General features: G+C 39.5%; 1 long non-coding RNA gene across 2 annotated transcripts in view; it reads left to right on the forward strand.

Annotated features, from left to right (window-relative positions):
* Positions 1-1,097: 1,097 nt before the first annotated feature.
* LOC116556745 overlaps positions 1,098-24,243 on the forward strand; it is a 30,390-nt gene continuing 7,244 nt past the window's right edge. For both annotated transcript variants that reach the window (XR_004271139.1, XR_004271138.1), the window contains exon 1: positions 1,098-1,467. This is a non-coding gene — a long non-coding RNA (uncharacterized LOC116556745). The remainder of the gene's footprint in view (positions 1,468-24,243) is intronic.

Genomic DNA, 24,243 nt, shown 5'->3' on the forward strand with positions numbered 1-24,243 from the left:
TTCAGGTTCTTTCTTGATGAGATGAATACAGGCATAGTGTATCTGAATGGATGGAAAAGTTCAAGAGTCCATGCAAAGGAATGCTTTGTACCTTCAAGGATTGGATTAATTTGAGACTTGTCACCGGGAAACAGGACTGGCTGGTTCACCTTGGGATCACCTTTGGCCGTGGATAATCAAACTGTTTGGGGGAAAGGGTGGATTAGGAAACCTCAGTGCAGCCAAAGTGCCATGGGGCCACCAGAGGTGACCTAGTTGGTCCCCAGGTGATAACATTTGAGATTTATTCTTTGCCAGCAACCCTCATTATCTGAGCAACCCTCAGATAATGGAACAGGGCTGCAGACTAGCTTAACCACACACAGAACGAAGGGCTGACAGACTTGCGAAGGGGTTATGGCGCCCCCTGGGGGACACTGAAATGTTTCTCTTGTAGACCTAACTTTCCGGTCTGAGGTCAAGTGCAACTTGTATTGATTGAGTAACCTCTGAGACATCACTACTTCAGTAATCCTCTTCAAAGCTTTCAAAATAAACAAGTATTTGCAATTTTATTGGGAGCAACTCAATTCAGGGAAAGCTGAAGAGGAATATATGTGATGTGTAAGTTCTCACAAGATGGGAGGGGAAATCTTTTCTGGTTTATTTTACATTGTTTCTGGTAGAAAGACTTTACATGATTGGGTAATTTCTAATATTTACTTTGTTAATGAAGGTGATAGGATAAGATGACAACTCCATCTGCAAAGTTATGCAGGCAAAATGCCTCTCCAAAATGGCTGTGAGCCTTTCGTGTCTTGCTTGCTCAGGGTGTAAAATGAGCGATTCTCAACCCACATCAGTACCACTCTCCCAGTGAGCAGTTGGAAGTGTGTGGGAGCGTTTTTTGATTGTCAGAATGACTGGGGTGTGGGGCGGGGTGCACTACTTCCATTTGCTGAGATGGAGGAGGGAGAGAAAGCTTCAAGTATGAAGGAGAGTTGTCCCATCCAAAATACCAATAGGGCCCTTGCTGAGAAATACTTCTCACCACCCCCCGCGCCCCGCCCAGGTGATCTGGAGACATTTATATGCAATTCATATTCAGAAGGTTTAACTACACAAACAAAATATGTCAAGCAAGTGAAAGCAGATTTAAGGAACGTATTCAGAAAGAAATGTAGTTAAGCCTGTTTTTAAGCCTGTTTTTGGACATTTAGAGTGCATGATCACTACCCGAAACAGAAATGGAGCACTGGCCTTAAGTGGAATATGGAGGTGGAGGAATTTGTTTTCCAGGCTCTCCAGCATTTCTTTCTTCATCCTCTTCTGAACAGTCGCTGATCTTGCTCCCCTTCTCCCCTGCTACTTGGGATAAGGAAGCAGCTGACAAATCCATTAAGTCGTGAGAATTTTCTATTACTCCTCCCAGCAGGATATCAGGAAGAGAAGACTCAAATGTTGAAATTTCAGATGTGGGCGAGGAAGGTAGGTGTTTTTGGCTGTAAGATCTTTCTAGAACTTCTTAAATTATTCCTGGGCAAGTAATAACTCATTTTCTTGTGGTGCTGGCTTTAGATGTGAAAACCAAAGCGTTAGCATTTGCTGTAACCATGGCAAGGAGACGGAAGAAAGATTGGATACCTTTGTAAATTTATTGGCAAATGAATGAGTTGAACAAGACTCCTTTGGAGTATATAGTTTGGAAGGTGGTGTGTTTGACATTGCTTTGTAAACTTTAAAGTACTATGCAATTTTGATATATTTTAATTATGCCAAAACTTCCTTGAATTTCTCAAAACACTAAACTCAGAATCTTACACAAAATATCCATTCAGTAAATGCATCCCAAATGAAACAAATATTAGGCATAAGGAGTGGCAGTGGAGATTATGGAACAGGGTCTCATGTTGCCTCTACTTGGATGGGGCTATTCACTTAGAAGGAAATCTTGCTACAGTATTCTTTTTGCTTCCATTAAACATTCTGTGGGAGGGAATTCCCACTTTCCCTTTGTGAGCAAGATTGATGATAGATCTCCCTCAGGCCTCTGAGTAACATGAAATTATTCTGTATCTGTTTAATGTACAAAGGAAGGACTGGGGGGACTACCAATAGTGTCATCATTATCCATGAGAATCTAATTATAGGAGCCCTTGGGATTGTTGAAGTCAAGATTGCAGGATCCAAATGTTCGGGATATACTGATCACTTCCTTCCTTGGTTGGGAGAGAATTAGAAATGACAAGATCTTAAACATCTTCCTACATTTATCAAGCAACCATTGTGGCAGCCACTATACTATGCACCAGGGACATGAAAGTGAGTATGACACAGTCACTGCCTTCTTGGTGCTCACAGTCTGGGGAGGGTGTTGGCCAAGGAGTCTCTCTTAAAAATTCCCATGCCCAAGTCACACTTCCAGTTCAATAAAATCAGAATCTCTGGTGGTAGAACCCAGACTTTAATATTTTTTAAAGCTCCCCAGGTCATTACAAAGTACATCCCAGGTTGAGAAACATTGAGAAAGAAATCTGTAAAGGGAAATTTTAGACTAAAACATGACAAGTGCTTGGCAGAGGTAAAACCAAAGTGCAGCTAGAGGAACACAGAGGAGAAGAAACAAACTCTTGCATCCAAGAAAAGCTCTCCGTCTATGTCATCAAGAGAATTAGAAGAGCGCTAGAAAGTGGTGAATTCTGAATATAAGAATAAGGTGGCATCTGAATCATTTTCTGATGGAACAAATTCCCCTTTGCATATTAATCATTATTCATGATGGGGAGTGTGAAAGCAAGAGTTGATAATTCGTGCACTACACTTCCCACTCCTTTCTTCTTTCTGCCTCTCTACCCTTTCTTTATTATAACCTGTGGCATATATGTGGTACACTGAATGCTAGGTAAAGGTTAGTGGTTGCTAATATATTAAAAGAAAAAGGGAAAATGAAAGCTTAATGTTTCTCTCTGCTTGTGAGAAAAGCACATGAATACACTACGTGGTGCAGTCATGTGGCTAAGCCTAGACCTCAAAATCATAAGCAATGGCCTTAACATATTAAATGGATCACTCTAAATATATTAACTGTGGTCCTCACAACACCCCTCTAAGAGAAGTATTATTTCTGGCTCATGGGTGATAAAACTGAGGCCCAGAGAGGTTGACTAATTTGCTAAAGCCTATGTCTATTTGGTCGTACACATGAGATTAAAATCCATGTCAGTCTGACTTGAAAGGGGTGCTTCTCAATTTGCATGTTAGCTTGTTATGCCATGTGAGCATGTTGAGGTACTTATGGGATATATGTTAATATCACAGTGAAATAATAGAGCTGCTGGCTAATTTCGTGTTTTTATCAATACCGCTATTACCACCTCCATCACTGAGTGTGTGGATCTGTTGGATGAAGTCTTGAATAAATCACATTGGAAAGGGGAAATGTCTAGTAGGGAAAGGTGATTTGAGGGTTTATTGGGATGTAAGATTACAAAAATCATGAGAGTTATAGAGTATCTAATGGAGTTTTTAGTGAAAAACACAGGACAGGATTTAATTGTGCATTTTAGAGGAACAACCTTCTGAAATGTGAAACCAATTGGCTACAAAGTAGAGACTCAATGCCACAAGATCCTTAAAATGATCTGAGTGTCTGAAAAATAAAATCAGAATGAAAAGCCAACTAAATTTTAAAAAGCAAACAAAAGACAGGAGCCTGGGGATTGCCCCATTTTCCCCTTTCTCTTGAAGAAAACTAGTGAATGTAGTTTTGAAAGCTTTGCTTTAAATTCTTGTAGTGGAGTAATATTTAGATGGTAACCCCTGCATGATCCATCCACAGGAATTCATTTACTTCTCTCTTGCACCATTCAGGCAGCAGTGAAACCTTTCTATACAGATTGCCCCTAAGGTAAGATAGTTATAGCAAGAAAATAGAAAGAAATTACTTTCCACAGCTTTTGAGTTTCCAAGTAAATTTTTAAGGTTTTGAGCTTTACCAGCATAGTTTTTAACATTAGCAGAGCCAAAGTTTCTGCTATAAACCAGTAGTTCTCAATCTTCTCCTTGCATCAAAATCATCTGGGGATGTTGTAAAGCCCAACAGTGTCTGGAGTTCACCTGCAAAGACTTAGTTTTCATTGATTTTTGTTGGACATTCACATATATATATATACTACCCAGAGGATGCATTGTGCAACTAGTGTGGAGAGCCAGTGTCTTAAACACTTGTTTCCAAACTTTGTTGCACATTAGAATCACTTGGGAGCTTTTAAAATCCCCAGTGGCAAGGCTACACCTATACCAAATCCCCAATTCCAAGGTTGCTCCTGACCAATTACATTAGAATGTGTAGAGGTGAAAGCTAGGTGCCTTAAAAAGTATATTTGGGAAATATTTCTGATGAGACTTCTACTGGATTATACTTTGACATTTCCAGAGGCTGGCAAGTGAGAGGAAGGTAGAAAGGAGAGAAAGAGTAGGTTAGACATCGGTGTATCCTTAAGAAGTGGCTCAGTGACCTCTGTACCACTCGTCCCTGTCCTTGTCAAGTTACGATGTTGGCACAGGCAGTGGTGTGCTGGTAAATGTTTAAAAAATGGTTCCCCAAGGGGAAAAAAAATCCCTTAATTTGTAGTTCATCAATTTTTGGTGTAAATACTCCCTCTATGGCCAGTTTCAAGTTACCAGTGTGATGTCATTGATTGTGAAGTTGGAAAGAGATGCACACAATTGGCCCTAGAAAGCCCGTATGAGCTGGCTCCAGCATGCCACAGAGTATGAGCATGATAAACCCCTCAGATAGGTTTGGGGATCTGAAGGTAGAGAGAATCTTGTGCTTTATTTTCAGGCATGAGACACAGAAGGGATGAAAGAGCCTAAGTTCTCCCCACAACGTGTCATCTAGAGTGGAAGTGGGGGCACATCTAGAAGAGCCTAAGTAGGAAGGGCAAGAGACCACCTCTCAAGTCTCTTGTTGCTTTCCAGTGGAATCAGAGAAGATCCAGATTTTTCTGTACTCCTGAGAGTATGATGGAAGTGGCTAAGCATAGGCTGGAAGAATTCAAGGAGGCTTGAGGTTAGAATGAGAAAGCCATGAAGAGTTTTGGGTGATTGGCTACAGATGGAAATGTTGGAGGCGAACAAGGATAAAAGCCAGTAACAGCTGAGAATCAGATGCCGCCTCTTGATGGCATAATGCTACTAACCTCTACAACCCTTAGAGAAGTGACAGAAAGGTCTGGGGAAACAGAATATGTGCTGGCTATTACTCATTTCACAGAAGAGGTTATTACAGGGACTGCAGCCAAAATCTCTTTCTTCCTCTCTCTTTTGTTATTCCTTGGTAGAAGCCAAGATTTCATCTTGTTAGAACTATTGAAATAATGCAGTAGGATGTTTTTCTTCTTTCTTGTTTCTGGAAGAAGTACTGGTAATATTTTGCAGATTCACTTTGAAAAAGAATGGCATGTCCCAAGTTCACTGAGGTGACCTTCCTGAAGGTTGATGTAAGCAGGACAAGATGGACCACCTTATAGAAGTGCACATGCAGACATCCCGCTTAGGATAGGGGTGTCACAGGAGACTCTTTGCTCTGTCTTTGGGATGCTCATTGATGAACCTCTTTTCTGCAATTTGTGGTTACCTAATGGGTAGTGCTCATTGGGCGTCTAGTGATGTTTACATTAGTTCTGGCCTTGTGCACAGTGATTCTCACATACTGTGAGTGGTAGGATCAATGTTATTAGGAAAGACTGAACAGCAGAATGAACACCAGAGTGGGGATCAGATCTAAATTCTCATCCTGGCTCTAGACCAGTTGTGTGATCATGGGCAAATCCTTAATCACTCTGAGCTACTTATTATATTATCAATGATCCCTTACTGCTATGTGCTTATTGAAACAGCATATACATCTGCTACTTTATTTCTTATTTTAAAGGTTTTCTTTTGACTGTTCATCCCATTCCAGGTACTTCCCCATTTCTCCATTTACGTTTGCAACAAAATTCCTTGAAAGGCTACTGTCTATAGTTGGCGTCTTCACTTCCTCATTTGACAGTTTCTCTTGGTCTAGTTTTGTTCTCCTCTGCTCCACTGAAACCATTTTGTGGAGGTCATCAATAACTTTGATGTTGCCAAATCCACTGTTTAATAGGCTCATCTTGTCATCTCAGCACTTTTGACTCAGGCGTTGACTCCTCCCTTCTTGAAACATCTTTTTGCTTGGTTTGTGTAACACTACAGTCTCCTGGTTTTCTTTCTACCTCACTGGTGGTTTCCTCTTTTGTTGCTGGTTCTTACTCTTGTTCCAAACCTTTAAATGTTGGAGTGCTGTTCCATTTTCACACTGCTATAAAGATACTACCTGAGACTGGGTAATTTATAAACAAAAGAGGTTTAATTGACTCACCGGTCCACATGGCTATGGAAGCCTCAGGAAACTTACAATCATGGTGGAAGGTGAAGGAGAATCAGGCACCTTCTTCACAAGGTGGCAGAGAGAGAGACAGAGAGGGAGAGCAGGGGAAACTGCCACTTTTAAACTATCAGATCTTGTGAGGACTTCCTCACTATCATGAGAACAGCATGTGGGAAGCCGCCCCCATGATCTAATCACCTTCCAAAAGGTCCCTCCCTTGACACGTGGGGATTACAATTCGAGATTAGATGTGAATGGGAACACAGAACCAAACCATATCAAGTGCCCTCAGAGCCCGGTCCTCAGACTTCATTTCTTTAACTAATCTCCCACCCAGGTGCTCTCAATTAGTCCCATGATTTTACACACAATCTATCCTCATTATTGTCAAATGATATCTGCCTTCAGGCCTCTTTCCTGAACTCTGGATTCATATATCCAACCTCTTACCAATTGCTTCTACTTGTACGTCAAACCTGACATCTCCAAAATGAATGCTTGATTTTCCTTCAGTTGCAGATGGTATTGTCATTCCCAATTATTAACTGTCATCTCTATAAGATAATTTGATATTCCTGCCCATTGCCATCTGACTTGCAGGCCCTCCCCATGGAATGAGTATATCTCCCTGTCCTGTTGATGACTGGTTTGTCCATGTGACTTCCTTTGGCTAGGGAAATGTGACATATACCATGTCTGAGCATATTCTTTAAAATATGTTGCAGTTCTACAATTGCTCTTTTTCTTTTGCCATTAGACGGGAGTTGTTCCTTCAGCTGGGTTCTGGAATAAAAAAGACATGGAGCAGAGCTGATGTTGTTCTGCAGCCAACATATACATGGGCAAGAAATAAAAGTTTATTGTAAGACACTCAGACTTTGGTTGGTTGTTATCACAGCATAACGTAGTGAAAGCCTACTGACACATCTCACTTCGGCATCTATTGCTGAGTAAAAATCTCCCCCAAAGCTTAATGGCTTAACACAGCAAAAATTATTTATTTGCTTACAACATTTAAAGTTGGGTAGGGCTTAGGCCAGGTGTGGTGGCTCATGCCTGTAATCCCAGCACTTTGGGAGGCCGAGGCCAGTGGATTGCTTGAGTTCAGGAGTTCGAGAACAGCCTGGCCACTATGGCAAAACCCCATTTCTACTAAACATAAAAAACGTAGCCAGGCTTGGTGGTGCATACCTGTAGTCCCAGCTACTCAGAAGGCTGAGGCAGGAGAATCACTTGAACTCGGGAGGTGGAGGTTGCAGTGAGCTGAGATCACACCACTGCACTCCTGCCTGGGTGACAGAGCCAGACTCCATCTCATATATATATATATATAAAGTTGGGTAGGGCTTAATGAAGACATCTCATCATTGTTCTGGCCTCCCTGCTGCTTAACTCTCCAAATATGTTCTTGCATCAGAGGCTTGGCACTTGCTGCTCCATCACCCAGAATATACTTGTTCTGAGCATCCACTGGCTGACTCCTTCATTGTATTCAGGTATCTGCTTGAGTGGCATCTTAGAGAAGACTCCCTTGACTGCTCTATCTAAAATAGCATCCATGTCCCTCTCTTTGCTTACCCTGCTTTTCCTTCAGAGAAAGAAAATAAGAATGTCATATAGAACAACGAGGTGACTAATGCAGCTGGGGGTACCATGTCCAAGATGACTCATTCATACACTGGCCACTTGATACTGGCTATTGGCTGTGAGCTCAGCTAGGACTATTGTCTGGAGATCTCAATTATTCTCCTTGCAGGCCTCTCCACTGGGTGCTGGAGCTTCCTCGCAGCAGGGTAGCTAGGTTCTCAAGCATGAGCATTCAAGAGATAAAGTCAGAAGCTTCATGACTTCTTGTAAGCTACTCTTGGAAGGCATAAAGCCCTATTTCTGCCTCATTTCATAGGCCAAGTAAGTCAAAAGGCCAGCCTAGACTCAAAGAAAGGGCAAATAGACTCTACCTCTTCAATTGAAGAGGGAGTGGCAAAGGCATATTACAAAAGTGCATGTAGTATATTGTTGTGGCCATCTTTGGAAACACAATCTGCCATAGGCCACCTACACTCCATCTTGAATATCCTGCAGGCTTTTTCATCTAAGCCAGGGGTAGGCAAATTACCTGTTTTTGTAAATAAAGTTTTATTCAAACATTGCCAGTCCCACCCATTTGCTTTTTATCTTTGGCTCTTTTTGTACTACAATAGCAGAGTTGAGTAGTTACAGCAGAGACATACCATCTGGCCTTTTACCGAAAAGTCTGCTGATGCCTGATCTAAGTTAATGGGACTATAATCCACTCAACTATTCAGGTCACAAACTGGAGTCACCCCTGATTACTTTCTTTCTCTCATATTTTCATATCCATTTTTTTCAGGAATCCTCTCAGCTCTCTCTTAGAAAAATATTTGAATTCTGATGTCTTCTCACCATAACCCACTGGTCTAAGCCACCATCATCTCTCTTTTTTCCATCATATTCTCTTGCCTGGACCAGTATCCTTGCTTTTACTTTTGTTTTGTTTACAGTCTTTTCTCAACATGGTATGTGGGCTGATCCTTTAAAAACAGATTATATCACTGCCTTGTCTAAAATCTACAACGGTTTCATGTAGTATTTTAAATGTAATTGAGAATTCATGTCATGGCCTCCAAGTCCCTATGTAATCTCCCCTGCCTGCAACCTGCCCATCCCCACCATGTGAGCGACTTCATCTCCTTCCACTCTTCTCTTCCTTCTCCCCGCCTCAGCCAGACTGGCCTCCCTGCTGCTTAACTCTTCAAATATGTTCTTGCCTTACAGCCTTGGCACTTGCTGCTCCATCTAAAAGGAATATACTTGTTCTGAGCATCCACGGGCTGACTCCTTCATTGCATTCAGGTATCTGCTTGAGTGGAATCTTAGAGAAGATTCCCTTGACTGCTCTATCTAAAGTAGCACCCCTGTCCCTCTCTTTGCTTACCCTGCTTTTCCTTCAGAGCAATTATCTATTGGTTATTGTCTACTTCCCTTGTAAGAATACAACTCTAGATACAGTATCCCAAGGACGGTGTTCAGTAAATGTTTGTCTAATGAATCTGTTGAGTGAATGGGCCTCAGTTTCCTCATGTGTAAAATGAATGAGGGGGCCATCTGGCAGGAGCATCTGTTACTGAATTGGTTGCCAGGATTGTTTCCACTGATCTGACTGGCTAAGTGGGTGTTCCTTTCCTCCTTATATCAATCCCTCCCTAAGCCTACGGGTGCAATGGAGTCTTCCTTTTCTTTGGGCAAGGTTATCTGAGTCCTGATGCTTGCTTGCTGGAACCTCAAAACAAGTTCTTTTCTCACAAGGGACCACCACAATAATGCCTTTTCTGCCTCTTTTGTAAATATTGTGAAAATCACATGGAATAATAGATTTGGAACTCTAAACCTCTAGGTAAGTGAAAAGAAAGAAAATGTAAAGTAGATGAGGACTGATTCTAGCATCACCCATAATCCCTTCTTCTCCCTAGGGCCTGTGCACTCCCCTGACCTAGGGACGAATTTAACAGTGTATATGAGACATAGAAAAGAAGCTGACAACAAAATAGAGCAGCCTTGGAGACTTGAAGTCAATAAGATACTTATTAAATTAGGAAATAAAAAATTAAAGAAGGAAGCCTAAATGTTTCTAGCTTCAGGTTGTGACTAATCTCTCTACCTTACTTAGCTCTAGAACTGAGACAAAAACAACCTCCCTCCCAGAACAACGACAACAAAAAGAAAAAAAAACAAACTACTTTCGTCATTTTAGGATTCTTACAAAAGAAGTTTACTGGTAATTTACTCACTTAAATAATAGTAATTCAAAAGCCCAGAATTCTCATACGATGTTATTGGAATACCACATTCACATCTACTTTCACTTGAAGGTAACTTTGACTTGTTCCTTAGCTGTCTCTTTTCCCAGATGTACCTCATGTTAATGATGAAGGCTTGTCTCTGGGTTTTGCAGGAGAGCCAAAAAGGCAATTGAGTAAAAATATTGGTGCATTTTCAACTGAGTTTCTGTTTTTCAGCTGGTGCAGGCAGCTAATAATCATTTAACTGAGGCATTTTTCACCTAGGCAACAGTAATGTATGTTTTGGATCGTATTTTTTGGCTTTATTTCTGTACTAATAAGAATAAAAGACTGAGTGTTTTCAGTATCTAATGGAATGAAGCTGACTGAAAGCTATTTTGGGTTCACTTCTGACGTGAGCTGTATTCAGAAACAATGAAGACACACTAATAAGTGGGAATGAAATGCCACTTGTTTGATAGATAGGGTAACTGTGAAAAGATCAAGAGTTGTGAACTTCCACAAGTTTCTGAGTCCCAAGTTTTTCAAGGTCTTGGCTTTTGCTGCCTTCTCTCTTGATACAAATCCATATGAGGAATGATCATGGGAAACACATCATTGAAAAATTCTGGTCAAAATATGATTCTATCTTCATCTTGAAATTTATAGCATGGTGATGAAGTACATGCGCTGTGGAATCAGAGAGATGCATGAAATTCAGCTCTGCCACTTTATGAATTTATATAAGGTACCTAATTTCCCTAAGCTTCAGTTTTCTAATCTGTAGAATGGGGACATTTAGAATTATCTAACTTATAGGATAAATTGCAGATTAATTAGATCATTGCATGTAAAACACTTAGTCCAATGCCTTGTACATAGTAAGTACCTGATAAATGTGAATGAATACCTATCATAATATTATTCTTTTAAAATTTAGAATAGGAGGTTTGTTCAGTATGTTAGTTTCCTAATGCTGCTGTAACAAAGTACCACAAACCTGGTGGCTTAAAGCAACAGAAATGTATTCCCACAGTCCTGGAGTCCAGAAGTCCCAAATCAAGGTGTTAGCAGAGCTCTGAAGGCTCTGGGGAAGGATCCTTTCTTGCCTCTTTCTAGTGTCTGGCAGTTGCTGGCAATTCTTAAGTGTTCCTTGGCTTGTAAAGGTATCATTTCAATCCCTGCCTCCATCCTTACATGGTGTTCTCTCTGTGTGTCTGTGTGTCTAAATTCTCCTCTTCTTCTAAGGACCCCAGTCATTGGATTAGGGCCCACCCTGCTCCACAACAACCTCACCTGAACTTGGTTACATCTGTAATGACTCTATTTCCAAATGAGGTCACATTCTGAGACTCTGGGTGAACATGAATTTTGGGACACTGTTTAAACCACTACACCCTCAAGGGAAGGTATTAAGTGCTGGAAAAGATTAAGAGTGGACTTGCCGAACTCACTATGAGCTAAGCAGAACTGGCAGGAAGGGAAGGGATGCGACAGAAGTGAGTCAGAGAGGGCACTGTCTCCTTCACTCTCAGAAGAATTGTGCATATTTAGTGGGTGACTGCTTTACTTCGCTGAGTGCAATACCACCTCTTTTGACCAGACTCCTCTGCTCAACTCTGGAATTGAAAATTGGGAGCAGCTAGAGGTTGAGTCCTGTGGGCTCAGAGGCTGGGTCCCAGTCCATTTTGGGATGGAATAAAGTATATCACTACACTGAGAGATGGGGAACAGAAGCAATTGATATCCCTGTCACATTCTCCAGTGGTTTCCCATATAGCAAGAAACATGCTCAATAGCACTTCTCAAACCACAGTGTGCAGAAGAGTCACCTGGGGATCTTGTTTAAATGCAGATTCTGATTCAGTGGATCTGGGGTGGGGGGCTGAGACTCTGCATATTTAGCAAGCCCCTGATGATGCTGATGTTGCTGGACCATGGACCACACTTAGTTCCAGGCTTGGCTTATGCTGCACGCCACTTTAAAGAAGCTGCTAAGTATGCAGGTTTGAAAAATATCTTGGGCAAAATAACATTACCACACTTAAAATTATACTCAGTATTATTTAATATCCAGTCAATAATCACATTTCCCCAATTGTTTCTAAAATGTTCTTTAATGAATCAAAATCCACTTAGGACCACCCAGTGTATGTCATTATTTCCCTTATATCTCTTTTATTCCAAAACGTCTCTTATTCATGACTCTGACTTACTGCTGCCCACAAAAATATTTCACCTTCTGGATTTGCGTGGTTGCTTCCTTGTGGTGTCACTTTGCTGTATTTAGCTGTATTTCTTGTAAACTGGAAGTTGGCTCTAAAAGCTTAATGAGTACACGTTAAATATTTGTGGCCAGAATTCATCACAGAGGATGGGTACATTATAATGCATCACGTCAGGTGACACGTGATATCTGCTTGTCTTACCATTAGTGATGCAAAGACTGAGCCCTGAATTAGGGCGATGACAGGTAGATCCTTCGGTCATACACAAGTTTTACTCTTTGAGACAAGAGAGTAACCTTCTTTGTTTTCCTTTGTCACCATATAAATGCCTTGTTCCTCATCAATTATTCCTCTAATAGTGTTTTTTTTTAAAAAAAACAAAAACAAAACATTTTCACCAGCAATGTATAAACATTTCCTTTTCTTCAACCTTGCCAGTTGTTACTTTTGATTTTTTAGTAATAATCATTCAGACTGGTGTGAGACAGTATCTCATTGTGGTTTTGATTTGCATTTCTCTAATGATCAGTGATGATGAGCATTTTTTCATATGCCTGTTGGCTGCATGTGACATCTTCTTTTGAAAAGTGTCTGTTCATGTCCTTTGTTTTTTAGGGCATATTAATGCAGAGCCACAAAACATAGACACATATGTATATGTGTCTCTCTCCATATATATATTTACAAATGACTTCATGTTGATATATTCAATTTGCATTAACATTACAATTTTAACTTAATTTCTTTGATTTTATAATTCTCTTTTAGTCTGAAAATCTTGGTTCTTATAATTACTTGTTTTATTTATCTTATATTAAAAATAGTTTCTGAATAGGAATACCACTATTACATGCAATAGTAACATTCCTGAATGACTTAAACGTTACTGAATGAGTCTTATGACTCTCTGACCTGAGATGAAATTACCCTCTTACACCGATTTCCTTAAAGCTAAGAATTGAGTCTTGATTAGCTATTAGAAACTCTGTAAATGTTACTTGAATAAATAGTTTGAGTTCTGGTTCCTAAATATTTTATGCAACAGAACAAAAATATGTTGGGAACATAGGGTGAGCTATCAAGTGAATTCTTTAAAGTCAGGTTCATTCGGGAAGCAATCAGTAGCTATTTGAAATTTATAAGCCTGTTTTTCTAAAATTTTCATTTCTCATTTCAAATATATTGATGGAATTTAAGGAGATAGCTTATACAGAGTCCTGAGTTTGGACTGAATTCTCTTTAGTAGTACTGGATTGGAACTTTTTTCTTCCTCTTTTCTATTCTTATTAAAAGGCATGAATAAAAGAGTAAGTAATCATGGGAGGTTGTGAAAGACCTGGGCAGGATTCATCCCCTCAAAGTATGAGGCATGGTGAATGATGTGCAGATTGCATATTCTTTGGTTGTCCATTTCTAACTTCATGAATGAGTTAATTCTTAATTCTCTAAAATGAAGTGGATATAGTTAGGAGTTGTGTCCCCACCCAAACCTCATCTTGAATTTAATCCCAAAAGAAAGGTGATTGAATCATGGAGGTGGTTTCCCCCATGCTGCTCTTGTGCTAGTGAGTGAGTTCTCGTGAGATCTGATGGTTTCAGAAGGGGCTCTTCTCTCTTTACGTGGTACTTCTCCTTCCTGCTGCCTTGTGAAGATGGTGCCTTGCTTCCCCTTTGCCTTCTGCCATGATTTTAAGTTTCCTGAGGCTTCCCCAGCCATGCAGAACTGTGAGTCAATTAAACCTCTTTCCTTTATAAATTACCCAGTTTCGGGTATGTCTTTATTAGTAGTGCAAGAACGGACTAATACAGAAGCTCGAGCATTTCAACATTGGTCTTATACAGAAATATTGGTTCTCACGTGATAGAGGAGAAGAAAGGAGACGGCTCTTTCTTCTGGCCCACAAGAATCTCCAGGAGTCCTAATATCATTGAGGTGTCAGAGATTTTTCTTCCTGTATGCAAGAGGTCAATACTCTAAAAATTGTTTTTTTATTTTACTCTGCTCTGACCCAGGAAGGACTTTCATAGTCATATCATTCATGCTTCATTTAACAATAAGGTTCAAGAAAGGAATGCCAGTTTAAACATGTAATTTACCTCTCTTTTCCTGACAATAACCAATGAGTGCAATTTATTCATCACACATCAATACTCCTAACTCATAACAACAGGAAGGTTACTGAAGACAGTCATTTGAGAATTAAAGGAGTCTATACATGCTGACAGAACAAGCGGCTTGAAGCATTTTCTGTCAATTTACCATTGACCCAATTGTTCTTTTGAAAATCCCCCACTCAGCAAGAGAAAATTGGAAGATGTGAAAAAAATGGTTTGTGGAGGCAATATAGAAGCCCTTTCACACTGAAAGGTTTTGAGTGGATTTGCAGGCTTGAGGCATCTATACCCCTTTCCAAATTTACATTTTCTTTTCTTCCTTTCATAAGTATAACCTGAAGTGGGTGGAGTCACGAGCTGTGCCGCTAACTAGAGTAAGAATTCATTTTATGTATCCCAGCATAAATGTTAGAGCCTGACCAGGATAAAAATACACTATACTTCAAAATTTGTCTTCTTTTTTAAAAATAAAAACAATGTTTTTATTGTGTCTTGGGTTGTTGCTGTTTGACTAAGTACATTGCCTGCAAAAGGCAGGAACTCTGCCTGTTTCTCATGCTTTCAGAGTCCTTAGCATGATGATAGGTCATGTAGTCAATATTCAGGCACTGAAAGGTTTAAAGATGAGAAGTATATTTCAAAATTTAAGGTCAGAAAGAGCAAGTGCTACCTTCTTTTCTTGAGAAAAACATCCACTCAAGGTGAGATTTCTTATTTCTAAAAGTCCTTCCCTAGGAAACTCTTTCTAAGTGAGATTTGGAGACAGCTTATTGCTGAGAATCCAGCACTTCATTATATGCATTGTGACTATATTTTCTGAGCTAAAAATCAGCCCTGGAATCTGGCAAGATGATAAAATATTTGAAATCAGGACCACTTTAGAAGTTATCCACATATGGCTGCCATACCTTGATGTCTAAGAAAAAACCCTCCCTTAATTTGTGTTTGATGGCATCTGGGTATCATATGATATCTTATTCTTTGAATCCCTCAAAAGGAAATTTGGCATTAAAAAAATGTGAGTGTTCACCACCAACATATAGAACTCACAGTAAACAGAATATGTATATCTGTAGTGTCCTTACATTATTTAATTTTAGTTTTTTTAGGGTATATTTGTCTTAGTTGTTCAATTATATCTTAAACTTCTTTTGAACCTGCTGTAGTAGAAAGGTAGACTTTATTGTTTGCTGACATATTACCTATACTTTTCAGTACCTACCCCATATCCTGAAATCCTCAGTGACTAGAATTTCTAGCCAGAACTGTGTTTTAGGGCATCATCCTCTTCTGATATAACTTCACTATGACTTAAATGCAAACAGCTTTAGAGCTTATTCTAGTAAGGTGGCTTTTAAGTGCAGGCTGAAACATTGCTTCTTTTAGTGGAAAGAGTCTCTGTAAATTAGGCCTTTGGGGCAGGTGGTCTTTGAATAAATGTCCTTGTCACTCTAGCGAATGTATTGTGCTTATAATAATGCATAGATGGAAGAAATGGGATAGAGCTGTTAGTCATCCATTTGGTGCTTCAGGCAGTTAGCAGTGGCAACTGTTAGTACAAGACTTTTCTATTAGGTGTTTTGAAATGTCAGACACAGATGGAAGGCAAGGTGTGGCACACCTGCCTCCATTTATGCTTGACAATATTCATTGCTTTCTTTCTTTACAAGGAACTGAACAAGAAGCGAAGACAGCAGCATAATGTGCCTTTGTGCTGATGTTTTGAGCCTGTATGGGACAGGAGATGAGAGGTGGAAGTCAAATGTTTGAAAAATCCAAGTGTCTGTATTGCAAGAAAGAAGCTTCAGTATGTGCAGGAAGAATTCATTTGAGCCTAATGAATGGCAATTTAGTGTTTTTATTAAACCTTCACTGAAAGAGATGTGACTTGGGTTTATTTTACCTCCTATTCCTTGTGCCTTGGATTATGCAGAGAATTTCCTAGTCAATGGGATTTCATCATTGCCCAACTTAGGACCACTGCAGCTTTGGGAGAGGGACCTGATGAGGATAAGCGAGAGGGCACAGAAGATGCTTGGGATGTCATTAGATTTGTTTGGGCTCTGTTCTACAATGAAAAAACAAAGTGAAAACTAATAGATTTTTCTGGCAACTAGATTGAAAATTTAAAAATTCATGTTTTTGAACTTTCAGGAGGCATGAAAATACTCATAATCTCACTGTCCCTTCACAGAGATGGACTCCTCAACCTCAACAGATAGGCACATTTTCTTTGCTTTTCCCTGAGCTGGGTGACATTTCAATGGAGAACACTGATTGATCTTTGTGTGATCTTGAGAAAGCAACGTGGGTTTTATTTGCCCCATAAAAAGTACCAAATGTGGAAAATGTACTTAGCATATGAGATGAGTATGCAGTCTTGCAGCAACTTGGTTTTTGAGTCTGAGCAACTGTATTTAGCTAGCTGCTTCCTGTGGTTGATCAGTAGCTTCATCTGTGAAGTCAAGAAACCCAACTAGACCCCAACCACATCACACATGTGTTAGGAAAACCTCTAATGATTAAAAGTTATTTTGGGGAAAGGTGGTATGTAAATGAGGTAATGGAAAAATTTCAAGTATTATTAGAACATGTAGAGCAGCGTTTCTCCACCTCAGTGCTATTGACATTTGGGGCTGGATCATTCTTTTTCACAGCGGCTGTCCACCGCCTTGGGGGATGTTTAGCAGCACTGGGGACCTAACTGCTCCTGGTCAACAGCCACTGATTTGGAACTCGATATGGAACAAATGGATGGTTCCAAGGGCAAGTGCCTCACCTGAGAGACTTAAAGTTCAGAAGGCTTGTTTAATTGATGATTGTCATTTGTCTTTGCCAAAACCAGCCTCTTGCCAAGCATAAGTATATAGATGGATAATTTTCTTTTAAAGGCTGAGAATTGACAAGAGGCTGTAGGATTCATTCATAAGGGGCAAAACATCATTTGGTAAGGCAGGTGACCTTGACACTACCTTTGAGGGAGAGCAGACTCACCTCTGCTTCGTGCTCAAGTGAGAGGCAGTACTCACCATGCAAGTGCTTATGGAAACACATTCTCTTTTAGTTTGCTGATCCCTCTCACCTTTTAAGTCAGCTCTCTCTTCTATTTCTTTTCTTTTTAGTAGAAATGAGGTCTTGCTATGTTGCTGAGAATGTTCTTGAACTCCTGGCCTCAAGTGATCCTTCTGCCTTGGCCTCTCAAAGTGCTGGGATTACAGGCATGAGCCACCATGCCTGGCCTCTAGCCTCTATTTCTTGAACAAAAGTTGGTGCTATGTAATTTGCCTTAAAAGTGTCATTTCACCCGCTCAACTTTTGGAATTGGTGCTATTAATGGTTCTGGGTCTCAGAGTTGTTCCTTGGGCAAAATTTGACGTCAGAAAACTCCATGTTTTCCCAGACTTCATTTTCTTTGCACTTTACCCTCCCCTCACCCATGCCTTTCCTTCACCACGTTACCTCCTCTGCAAATCCACCTCCAGGTGCCCAAAATGCCTTCTTAATTTTTCTTCCTTCTTGCTTTATGTAAATCACATTTTTTCTGGGATATCGGTGGGGGGGATCTGATTGCCCTTCTACATTGCAGCAAAATACACATCTCTTTTCTTTTTGAAACTGGCATGCATTGTCTTTTTTAAAAATTTCAATTGACATATCATAAAATTGTTTCTCTTGGCACCCAGTTCTATGAGTTTTAACACAGGTATATGTTTGTGTAATCACCACCACAATTAGGATACAGACAGTTTCATCACTGAAAAACAAAACTAAAAAACAAAAACAAACCTTTGGGCTGTCCTTTTGCAAAATTCTCCTCTTCACTTCCAAATCCTGTCAACTGCCCATCTGTTCTCCATCTCTACAGTTTTGCCTTTTTCAGGTTACATTCCAAACAGAGTGTAACCTTTGAGAATGTCTTCTTTCACTCAGCACCATGCCTTTGAGATTCATCCATGTTGTTGTTTGTATTGATATTTCATTCCTTTTCTTGCTGGGTAGTGTTCCATGGTATTGACAGCCAGGGTGTGTTTACTTATTCACCCATTAGAGGACATTTGGGTAGTTTTCAGTTTTTGGAAATTATAATTAGAGCTGCTATTAAGCATTCCTGTATCAGTTTCTGTGGGAATGTAAATTTTCATTCCCCTAGGGGTGGAATCGCTGGATCATATGGTAAATACGTCTTTTTGTTTTTCAGAGGAATTTTTACTTTAATTGGGCCCAGAAATGAATTCAACACTTAAACTGTGATGATTCTGTAAGTGTGGAATTTCAGGCTGGGTTTTTGAGATTTGGAGTAAGGATGTGTGTATGTGAGTGGTGTGTGTGTGTGTGTGTGTGTGTGTGTGTGTGTGTGTGTTTGTGCTGGGAGTGTTAAGAGTTGGGAGCCCTGAAATCACTTTAGCTCAAATGGGTGGCCTAGTCTTGCCTACCTTATGCTTGTGGGCCAATATGCCAAGTTTTCTCCCAATTCTTTAATCCTGACTTATGGTATCATTACAGGAAGAGCCATTTAAATTGGGTGAATGTTTGACAAACAACCGTCTGTTCCTGATGAGTGAATTTCCTTCCATCTCTAAATCTCATGACTATGACTGTGACTCTTATGCTTGAATCATTCTCTAGCTACATCAATTTCATGGTTGTCAGCAATGCCTAATCCATCTTCCATAGTCTGGAACCACTCAGGCAGCAGACTCCCTTGAGGTGGGAGTGCTCCTTGTACTCACTTGTGTTGCTGCCATCCTCAGCGTGCCTACAGTTAATATGTGTCCAGAATTATTTCATTTTAATTTTGGCTGCAAGAAAAGGCTTTAGTGAAAGAAATATGAGCAATGCATTAAACAATTCTATTGATATCATTTCCCTTTCTTTTAAAAAATGGCTATTTTCATTGTCTGAGGTTTCATTCTAAAGGTCCAAAATTCAGATTTTGCATGTACAACTATACCTTCTCATATCAAATAGTCATTGTCATGCATGGCTTACACACATTTCAGTAAATGTTTGTTGAGCTGAATGAGTAAAAAAAATAATTTGGTGAGAAAAAATAAGGTGTATATAATTTTATTTTTTTATCACTATTTATACCATATCAAGCACTCTTTTTTTCTGAGCAAGACTTGGCTTTAGATGCCAAAAACATTTATTACCTTTGATTTTGATTAGGTATTTTATATTGGAAGCTTCAGAACTCACTTGTCTGGGAAAATAGTGATCCCTCTGAGTATGGAAAAATAGATCCATTGATTATTTTATAAATTGGGATATGAATTTAATACGTTAAATATAAATACCCCAGAGTTACCAGGCAATGCACACGCCTTTGTCTTTAAACTCGATAAAATGTCATCTTCTCAACAAAATTTTCCCCAACCATCCCATGCAAAATTGTTCTGTTTTCCATATCCATAGCTCTATTATAATTTATTTGAATTCAGATCTTTCTCTTCCAGTGGTCTGTGAGCGACTTGAGCGTGGGAAACAAGTCTCATTCTCCTTCTTGATCTTAATGTTTAGAACAGTTTCTGGCACATTTGTGCTAAAAATTATTTGTTTTACCGAATACAATTCCTGAGGTACAATGATAACCTTTTGCATTTATTTACATATGTTATATACACACATATATTTTTAGGAACTGATAGTGGAATTGAATGAAAACAGAGCCCTTTCCTGGAATTGTATAGACCGGATGGGTGAATTTTTTAAAAAACGGAGCTGATAAATAATCAGCAATAAGAACTGTGAGTTTTAGAGGAGTTTGTTATTATACATGGTAAGTAGATCTTGGATCACTTTGAAAAGACAAGGGCCCCAATTTATCCTGCCAAATCAATTTCAAGAACACTCTGAGCATGTCTTGAGTCAAAATTTCTTCATGAAATGGCTTTTTAAATTGCAAAAATAATTCTGTGGCCCTACCTCAAAACCACTCTGAAAAATGATTGAAAAGGTAGCTACCTGGAAATCTTTGCACAAAATCTGTGGACCTCAAATTAGTAGTGCAAATTGTCTTTCCCTCAGCTTTATTTTAGAGCCTGAGTTCACAGAATTCTTTGAGATAATAGATCTAAGAGCTACATCAAATTATTTAAGCTGAAATGAGGTGGGAGTGGTAATAATTTAGTCCAACACCTGCATGTTAGTGCTTTTTATTCAAAATAGAGGTTTAGCTTTTGGCACTAGCCTTTCCCAGGTGGCTTGCTCTGATGCAGATGTCTGTCTGATATGACCTTGGACTGGCATTGTGGCTGACTGGGTAGTTATGCCAGGCAGCTGGCCAAATCATTTTGGAAAGAAGTAGTCTGGTCAGATTCCTTCTGAAGGAGAGGACTACACACAAAAAAGCAGATTTATTTTTTCTAACTGGGGGACAACTTTTGGTAGCATACTGTAGCAGGCTGTTGGTGCCCTTATTGGGCTGGGCAGTATACTGTGAAAGTTGGCTGCTTATCAGCCCATAGCTGTACTCTTCTCTGGAGAATTATACTCAGCCAGTTGGAGCTCCTTGTGGGATCAAGCTAGGCTACACTTCAGCTACACTACATCTTTACTGCTTTTGTCCTGTCCTGCTCACTCTCTTCCTTACTCCAGCGTGCTCCTAAGAGCACTTCTTCAATAAATTGCTTGTAGAAGAATCTTCATTTCAGTTTTTATTTCTAGAGAAACTGACCTAAGTAAGACACATGCCTCTGCCTAAATGACCTGGCACAACAAGGTACTAGAAGGATCATCTTCACAGATACTGAAATTTCCAAGAATTATGACAGGAGCATGTTGGAGAGAAAAATAGTGATATTGGTGTTCAAAATTATTGAGGATGAGGCAGAGACCCGGAGGTCACAAAAGGACTCTGCCTACTCCACATTTGCACTAAGAAGCTTAATGTGGTTGTAGAAAAATCCATAACTATGCCAATGAGTTGTGCTTTGAGTTAGTGATTACAAAAGTCTTATGAGTTCTAGAGGCAGCCTAGTCATGACGCTATATTTCCCAGTCAAATTGCTGTCCAGATTGTCTGTATTCATTAACATTATTCTAGTTACTGAAAAGATCAAGTTCAATATCAGTGACTTAGTACAGTAAAAGTTTTTTTCTTCTCATGCAAATTCTCAAATAATGTTTCCAATTGTCAGGTTGTTCTACTCCATGTGATTCAGAGATTTGAGGTTCTTACCCTTTTGTGGTCTTGCTATCTTTAGCTCATAGTTTCCAAGGTTCCATTTTGGAGAAGGAGCATGGAGAATCACATGTAGAAAGATTTTATGGGTACACATCATTCCCACATTTTGTTGGCTAGATGATGACTATATACCAGATCTTCCACTGACTACATGATGGTATATAAGTCTCCCATATATTTGATGCAACTCTGGAGGAGGGATGGTGCAGAAGTGATTGGAATTAATTTTCTACCACTAAATAAATAGAGATGGGAAAAGGAAATTAAGTTTAGCCATGGAAAATAAGTTGAACGGCTTGGCAACCAGGGTTTGTGGCCTGAGATTCATACATGCTGCGTGTGTTTGAAATGATATCTGGAAGGGTGAATTTGTAGTCAAGGGGGATAAATGAAGTAGAGAGCATGGAATTGAAGAACATGATAAAGTTTAAAATTCTAGTAGCTTTTAAACCTTTTCCTGGTGAATCTTGAACTAACCCATGCAATGCTTTTGTTAGGAAAAGGGCATAGCTCCATGCCATGGTGCATGGCTTTGGGGAATGGAGTGTAGCTGTAGCTGTATTCTAGCTTCCACCCTCCCTTTTGCCAGATGTTGTTGTGTAAGATATAACTGCACATCAATAAGCGGTAGTGCTGATCACAAAGCAACTGCTTCTGCTCCTCTCTTGTTGTGGATTGACTTATTGACCCAAACTTTTAAAAATTCTGTTCTATATCCACACCATATGAGTTTGTAGCTCCTCCCACTAAAGAGATGAACCGTATTTCTCTGATGCTTGACTTTGGCCATGAAATGAGCTTTGGCCAATGGAATGTTAACAAGTGTGACGTGAACAAAAGTAGAAACATGTGCGTGATGGGGCTTGCCCCCTTATACCGCTGCCAATGCCTTGAGATGCACATGCCCAGGCTAGCCTATTGATTCCAGAAAGAGGATGAGAGAGATGTAGAGCAGAGTCAAGTCACTTAAGCCAAGCCCAGACCCGATCCATTGATCTCCAGTCAACCCCACATCTCCATAAATAAGCCTAGCAGAGATCAGCAGTCACTCAGCCAAAGCCCAGTCTAGATCCCCTCAACCTCTGTCAACTTGTATGCTCATGTGACAAATAAATGCTTATTGTGGTTTGCCACTGAGATTTCATGGTTGCTTGTTACACAGCATTTTTGTGGCCACAGTTAATAGGTATACCTCTTTCTCCTCAAAGCCCTAGGAGTATGGAACATACAGATTGTTGCTTCTACCATGACTGCTTTATCCGATTACTAATTTGTATTCTTTTTCAGAATCAATCTCTGTTCACCTTTCCATCAGCATTGTTTAAGAGCACACATTAGAAAAGATTTAGGGATGCTCCATTTAAATGGTTCTGATGAGAAATCATCAAAGCTAGCACTAGGTCCTAGAGCTGGAGGGAGATTATGGTCAGACAATTTGGATAAAATAAATGTGGGTGGTAGAAAGGAGGTGGAGGGGAAATAGGTTAACCTCTTTCTTCTTGGTAATGAGGATTTCTCGGTGCAGTAGCATGTCAATTCATAACTTTCCTTCTCTTTATAATTCCATTCATATAGCATTTAGATACATAGTATAATTTTTGCAGCCATAATTTAAAAAATATAGATAGGAAAGATGTCATTTTTTACCTTGGTAGCATATCGGAAATGAATATATCTAAAATCCCTATACATAATGAAGAAAAGTAAAGGGACCCAATAACTCTTAATGTGTGCTGCATTAAGACGTTTTTATTTTCTATTTTCTCTGCTTGCCTACACTTGCACATGAAAGAGTTGATAACATTTTTTGTCACTGTTCATGTTAAAATATATCTCTATCTATCTAGTGACATTGAGTGATTTTATTAGCTAAATAAACATTTTAGTCATCAGTGAAACTCTTCCAGCAGCAGATCAGCTAGATTAAATTGTTAGACCAAAGGAGTGCACACTGTAATAGCTGTCATCACTATAGAAAATTTCAAATAATGACTATTTTTTCTTTTTTTAATCTTGACTGCTTTGGGGACCAAGCAGAAAGTCCACCCACAGCAATTGTCAAGCATATTTCTTTCTTCACCAGTAATAAGAAGCGATCCTTCCTATGCCTAAATTTAGTCATCTTAGAAAAAGATCTAGAGATTTGTGTTGCAATGTTGAATTCCTCGTGTTTTATTTTCTTCTTCTCTTCGAAGTCTCATGATTTCTAATCTGGTCAGAACCTTTAATTCTAACATTAAATATGTTTACTACATTGAATTTCCTTTTCTATAAGATTTGACTGTAAGATACCTGTCCTAAAAAATTCTAAACCTAAATATGTTTACAGCATTGAATTTCCTTTCCTATAAGATTTGACTCTTAAGATATGTCTTAAAAAATTCCCATTTTTCCCAGCTTTCCTGCTTATCAGCCAGCGTAACTCGTGAAAAATGATGGTTATGTCCATGAAGAACCATGTGCTCTTCTTGGATAGCAGGTACCTTGGATTAGATTTCCCTGAGTCTAAAGTCTGAC

This window comes from Sapajus apella, unplaced genomic scaffold, assembly GCF_009761245.1.
Source record: "Sapajus apella isolate SASKATOON/1434 unplaced genomic scaffold, GSC_monkey_1.0 scaffold17, whole genome shotgun sequence".
In the NCBI taxonomy this organism is placed as follows: domain Eukaryota; kingdom Metazoa; phylum Chordata; class Mammalia; order Primates; family Cebidae; genus Sapajus; species Sapajus apella.